Source organism: Amia ocellicauda (assembly GCF_036373705.1).
Source record: "Amia ocellicauda isolate fAmiCal2 chromosome 11 unlocalized genomic scaffold, fAmiCal2.hap1 SUPER_11_unloc_4, whole genome shotgun sequence".
Lineage (NCBI taxonomy): Eukaryota > Metazoa > Chordata > Actinopteri > Amiiformes > Amiidae > Amia > Amia ocellicauda.
In genome coordinates, this window is record NW_027102662.1 from 570741 (window position 1) to 577603 (window position 6863).

A 6863-nucleotide genomic window follows, 5' to 3' on the forward strand; every position below is an offset into this window, starting at 1 on the left:
GTATAGCTCTGATAGTCTGCTGGTGAAGGAAGACCACCAGCCGTTTGAACAAGCCATTCAGCATCACCTTGTTGGGCTAAGTGCAGGCACTGTCAGAGCGCAGGGCGTCCTGCCTTTGAAAGAGTTTCCAAAGTGTCCTGATGTGCCCTTGAGCATTGCAAAATAGGTCAGTGAAATTAGAAACCTTTATCTCACAGGCTGGCCCAAGGGAAACGCCTGTGCGCGTTTTACCAGCCTGCTTCGATGGGAGCCATTCGAAACGTCAGGACAGGTTGGTTTCCGTAGTGTAGTGGCTATCACGTTCGCCTCACACGCGAAAGGTCCCTGGTTCGAAACCGGGCGGAAACAACCCGCGGTGCACGTGTGCTAGTGCCGTGTTACCTGTCCCTGTAACGCGGCCGGCCATCGTTTTCTCTTCCTCGGAGTGTCAAGAAAGCCTGACCTAGAGAACAAACGATCACAGAAGGGTAGCTTTGCGAGGCGCTGGAACTGACACTTTTAAAATCGATACATGTTGTTGCTGTTACAATACGACCGTAGCAGGATCGGCGACATTGCTGTTACTCTTATGAGTAGATAGTTGGGTTTTTTGGGCGCGGCCTATTTTGTTATGACGTATGCCCTAAGCTTATTAATATTCCTACGTCATAATTGGGGGGCGTGATTTTAGGTAGAGTTATTTCCTTAATTATTCCTACGTCATATCCGTCAGAAAGTGTACACCCATTAAACCCTGAACAACAAGGCCGCCCATAACCTGTTGTTCTTGTTGTTCTTGTTGGTCAACTGTAGAGTGTGAATGGGTCGGCTCTTCCTGTAGTGGTTGGGGGTCTTTTTTAAATATACATTTAATGGTTTAGTAAATCTAAACCGTTATAAGATCAACAAGTTCTGTTGTCTGTAATGGTCCCAGGTCTTAACAATGCCAGTTTTGAATTGTGCGTTTATCATATTCACACTGTCTCTGTCTGTCTTTCTCTCTCTCTCGCCCAATCATTTTATAAAATTCAACAAGTTCTGTTGTCTGTTATGATCCCAGGTCCTAACAATGCCTGTTTTGCATAGGGTACTTATGTTATCCACACTGTATCTGGCTCTGTCTCTCTCCTCAAATTTAATTAAAAATTAAATTAAAAAAGAGGGTGTGTGTGTGGGTGTTTGTGTGTATAGGTTAATTGTTTTTGTAAAAAAAAAAAAAAAAAAGCTGTGGTTATATTTTATCTCTCACATAATGTGTTCAGTCGTTTTACTTAAATACATTCTAGGGTCTTAAAGCTCATAAGAGTTAGACTTAAGATAAGGATATGCTTTTAAGGTATTTTAGCAGTCTCAATCCCTGATGATAAGGAATCGTTTAAAAAATGAAAACAACTGATCACTCAATGCTAAATAGATCACAACACTCAAGGCTAAATCACTCACACCATGGGGGGCGGGGGTGTGCTCATACAACAATAGGTATGGCGTGTGGTATCAAAACATTCAGAATACTTTTAACCTATATAATTTATAAGCTTTGTAAAATAAACCCAAATATCTCTTTTGCGGGGATAAACGCTGTTCTGAGTAGTTTGTGACTTGTTTAATACCAAACAAAGCATCGCTATAAAAAAAAAAAAAAAAATCACTGTAAAAGCGCTAGTTATTTTTGATCTTTATAGTTATTTTCTAGGCTCAGGTTGTTTTTTAGCGCTTATAAAGGCCTGAAATATTCTTAGTGGTTGTTGACTATAGGTCTTGATGCTTAAAAATGTTTTTTTGAGAGACCAAAAGGTTCTAATAAAAGTTTAGAGTAGAGAGGAGAGAGATCGTCTCCATCTTGGTTTCTATTTGAAATTTGATGCAGTGTCATTTTATTGGTTGGTTTTGATATGTTAATTGGTAACAGGGTGGCACAAAGGCCAGACCAGAACAATGCCTTACAAGCAGATCCGGCATGTGGCCATCATTATAAGTATGAAGGTCTGGTCTTCAGCTCGACAGACTCATACTGACCTTTCGATTTAAGACTAAAGATCAACAATGTCCGGAAACAACATCAGCGATTCGATTTAAATGAGTTTTTAGGCAAGTCTTCAGATTATTTTCATTGACTCAGAGCGTGTTGTGTGCATGTATTGTAAATAAGGCTATAACATCTGTTTTAAGTTCTGTAAAATTATTTTTCAGCCAGTCAACAGGAGTTAATTCCCAACGCTGAGGAGATCATCTGGAACAACGACGGTAAGATTTTTGTGTTTGCGCTCATGGGTTCTTATGCATGGGTGTGTGTGGTTTTGAAGCGGCTCATTAGAGTTATGAAAACGTTTTAATATATATTAATGCCGGTCTCTTTAATTACACAGAAACTATCGAAAGGCCTGTGATTAATGTCTCCGAGGATCGACCAAGAGAAGTGGTTGTCCCTAGACAGGCTGTCTGCCGACCGGGTAAGAACTAAACCCCTGTTTGTTTGTATAACGTTTCTGTAAGATGTTTGAGTCCAGTTTTGTTAATTTTAAAAAATTATCCTGTCTAACAGTATTAAGAAACGTGGTTCGAGACAACGAAAGGCCTTCCACATCGAGGGCTTGTTTCGTTTTACCTTCGAGAACCGTAACCTTTCAAGAATCTGAAAGGCCGTCAGCCCCGGTATCTGATAGCTGTGAGTATATATCTGCAGCCTGTAAGAGGTTAAAGCTTTTTATAAAGCGGTGTGGTTAAAGGTTAAACATGTCTCTTACCTTCACAGCGGTGCAAAAAGCTAAACCAGCCGAAAAACATAAGAAACGATTATTCTGTGGAGGTAAGTAAGATCTTTCAAACTTTAATGTTTTTAAAAGGGCTTTGTTTGCCCGTTGAGGGCTAATATTTAAGCGATGGGTGACCGTTTCCTGTAGGGCGGGGGGTTCTGGGAAAGATCTTTAGAAGTCCGGACAGGTCTAGGCTTGTTTCTGGGGAACGTGTTTAGAAATGACCGATTGCCGTACCGTCTGGTTAGGAAGTAAAGCCGTCTGAAAGGGTTTAGTAAGTTGTTTGGCTTATCTCCCGCTATTATACTTCTGTTTTAAAGTGGTTGTAGGAAAAGGCTTGAAGGTGTTCATTGTATTTAATATTTAAACAGATCGTGAAAACGTTTGTGAAACAGGAAGTCCCGGGATCAGGAAGCGTTTACACTTGGAAGGTTCGTTTAAAAATGAAATGTTGTTGTGTGTGTGTGTGTTTTATTAACAATATTACAGTTTTTAAAGAAACATTTAAGAAACAGTTTATTTACAGCTGCTTCTCTGTTTTACATTTATTATCAAGTCCTAATAAATATATTGTCTGTAAATAATAAGGCGTTGTAGTGAATGTCTAAGGCTATTTTCAAAGGTCTAAAAAAGCTAAAGGTTTTGAATGTCCTGGACATGTTGTTTTAAGTTTGATTTCTGTCGCCGTTTAAAGATGTAAATGTAATGTATATTTTTATTCTTCCCAAGACTCTTGGGATAGTCATTCTGTGGATGAGCTATTGAGGACAATTACCCCGTCTAAGTGGGATCAAACATCTTCCCCGGTGAGATCACCGAGAGGATCCCCCACGGTGGTCTTGGAGACCCCCCAACATCTACTCAGGCCACAGCCTTCTGGGGGTAATTCAACACCCCAGATTTAGCCCGCCGCATTGTCGGGCGGAACAAATACAGGCATCCAACAACCTCAGGGGTCGCCGTCAGTCAGGGCTGACACACCACCCAACGACGGCCTGGTTTCAACATCGTCCCCCCAGACCCGTTTCTTGGCTACAGAAACGCGGAACAGTACCCCGCGCTTGGCCAGGGTGTCACCGCAAAGGCCTTCTTGGTCTCCGTCCATGAGTATACGCTCGCTCCCTGCCTCCTTCGACCGAGATTTACCGGAGCGACCATCCTTTGAAGCTGAGCCAGGCCACCAGCCCCCGGAGCTACTTCCTGAAGGTCGGCATGAGTTGCTACATACTTTGTTACAAAATCAAAGACTTGTGTTACTGGGGCAAAACCTGGTGATAGAGAGCCAAAACACCCTTATTAATACCCTTACTAACGAATTGTACCGTATTTAATGTTTTAATAGACACAAAACGCCTTACTATTGTGGGTTGTTGGAAAAATAAAAATTAAATTAAAAAATGTCCTGACTTGGTAAAAGAACTCACAAACTAAAGGATTATGAACAAGCTAGGGCCCTAAAAAGACCTTCCCGAGAGAACATCCCCGGCCCTGTTGTGAACTCCTCTGATGTCCCAATGAACCTGGAACTATTACAAATGATAAATGATTCAAATAACCCCCAATTACCACCGATAGAATGTGAATTAACAGACTTACCGGTGAACCCCGACCTGTTACAGATGGTCAATGATCTAAATAACCACCTCCCACCGGTAGCGCTTATAGAGGTTCACCCCCTAGTTCACCCCGATTTGTTTGAAATGGTGGAGGCTTTGGAGGAGCTACCCCGACCAAATTCTGCCCCTATTATAAATGATTTGAGACAATTAGAACACAGGATGGCGGCAGAAGCAGCCATCACTATAGAGGAGGGTCTTGACATTAACCGGTTGGATATCTTTGAAGGACTTTTACAGGCTTTAAATGAGCCTCCTCAAAAAGGGGGTTTTGTAGATGTCAGCAGTGGGGGTGTTCGGAATGTGGAGGGTTCTGAGACTGATAAGGCTGTGGTGGACATGCTCTGTGAGAATGTAGGGGGTGAAGGCTTTGTTCAAAATGATGATGTGTCCAAGAGTACCAGTGATGCCGTGATTATAGATAGACCGGCCTATAACAATTTTGAAATGATTCAGCATTTTACTTTTGCAGAACTTTTAAATTGTGACAATTATGCAGAAATATTTGTCAACATACACGAGGCCTTGCAGAAAATGCTTGAACAGGTTGCTGAAAGGGTCAGACCTCGAGATGTTGTACAGTTAGAACTCAGAGGGGATGCTTTGTTTAGCAACCTATCTGTAATGCTGAGTGGAGATAATTTAGATGTCTGGCTAAAATCGAAGCGTTATTGCAAAGTAACGCAGCCATCTTAGCTGATGAAAGTCTGTCTCTGGTAATGAATGTGGTTCATAACCCTGAGGGTGGGGCGCTTAGAAGACTGTCGAAATGCTTGAAGAACGACATAATTAGGACCAAGCTCAGGCAATTAGTGGTGAGTTCCAGTGGGGACAATAAGCTCTGTTTTGCTTACAGTTTAATAAAACTACTCACCCCCGACATGCCTGAACCCCAAGCTCTGCAAGAGGCTTTAATGCTTCATCAGAGGGCCGGCTTAAACTCTCAACAGATGGTTGCCTTTTCAGACATCACCAAGTTTGAGGAGTTGTTGTCTTTAAAAATTGTTGTGTGGTACCGTTGTGAGGTAAAGGAAGTATTTGTGAAATTTCAGACACATCCTGAAACCCATACACAGACACTGTTTCTCTTCCTAAGTGATAGTCATTACTATGGAATAAAGAGTTTGACGGCTTTTTTGGGTTGTTCGTATGTTTGTCATTGGTGTTATAAGGCCTTCAATGATAAGCTTAAGCACCGCTGTGATGGTTACTGTAACGTCTGTTTCAATCCGCAATGTCGTAAGGGTTTGGCCCCTACCATCCGATGTAAAGATTGCTTAAGGATTTGTCTCTCAGCGTTCTGTTTTTCCGAGCATAAGGTACAGAGGGCCGCTGCTGAGGGGGTTAAAAAATTGAGTTATTGTGATCAAACTAAATATTGCCCGCAGTGTTGCCTCCAGTACCGTTTTCATGAGATAAAACCACACAAATGTCTGGAGCCGAGATGCAGGATCTGTAATGCTGATTTAACCCCGGGGTCCGAACACCAGTGCTTTATTCAGCCGGTTAAAAAGGAGCCGCCGCACAACCGGTATGTCTTTTTTGCTTTTGAATGCCGGCAAGAAAACGGGGTCCACGTTGCTAATTATATACACTGTATTGACATGTTGGATCGTGAGTGGTCAGCTAGCGGTGAGAGTTGTGTCAGGGATTTCTTTACGCGGTATCGCGGTCCAAAATACCTCAATTACACATTTATTGCCCACAATGCTAAGTGTTATGATTCTTACATTTTGATGAAGTATCTGGTGGAAAATGGGGTGACCCCAAAAATAATAGCTCAGGGTAACAAGATCATGTGTTTCACCGACGAAGCTTTCAACTAACGTTACATAGACTCGTTAAATTTCCTCCCCATGAAATTGAGCGCTTTGCCTAAGGCTCTGGGTTTTGAGGCTCAGAAGAAAGGTTGGTTCTGCCATTTTTTTAATACTATGGACACTCAAAATTATCGAGGGTCCTACCTGCCCGCCTCTTATTATGGGGTTGATACTATGATGTCTCATGAGAGGGAGGAATTCTTTAAATGGTACAATACGGTTAAGGGAGGTGTTTTTGATTACCGAGAAGAGATGGCCGCTTATTGTAAAAATGATGTGGTGATCCTTAAAGAAGCCTGTGTGCGTTTCCGCGCCGAGGTTATCAACACATCGGGTCTCGACCCTTTGCAAAGTGTGACCATAGCGTCTCTCTGCATGAAAATGTATCGGTCCAATTTCTTGCAGAAAATCACTATAGCGGTCACCACTTCTGACAACTATCGTGCTAGACAAAATAACTTTTCGACTGTCTCCATACAGTGGCTGGAATACCTGAGTGCCCGGGATAACATCTTCATCAGACATGCTTTAAATCAAGGGGAAGTAAAAATGGGGCCTTACTACTTAGACGGTTTTAGCGACGTGTCCGGGCGGCGTACCGCTTATGAGTTTGCAGGTTGTATTTACCATGGCTGTCCTCAGTGCTTCAACCCAAACACCTTTAACCCTGTAACACAAAAACTCTGCGGTGATAT

At 42.3% G+C, this 6863-nt stretch overlaps 1 non-coding gene across 1 annotated transcript; it reads left to right on the forward strand.

Moving 5' to 3' along the window:
- Positions 1-275: 275 nt before the first annotated feature.
- trnav-cac (transfer RNA valine (anticodon CAC)) lies at positions 276-348 on the forward strand. The gene has a single exon. It is a non-coding gene; the product is annotated as a tRNA-Val (tRNA).
- Positions 349-6863: the final 6515 nt, after the last annotated feature.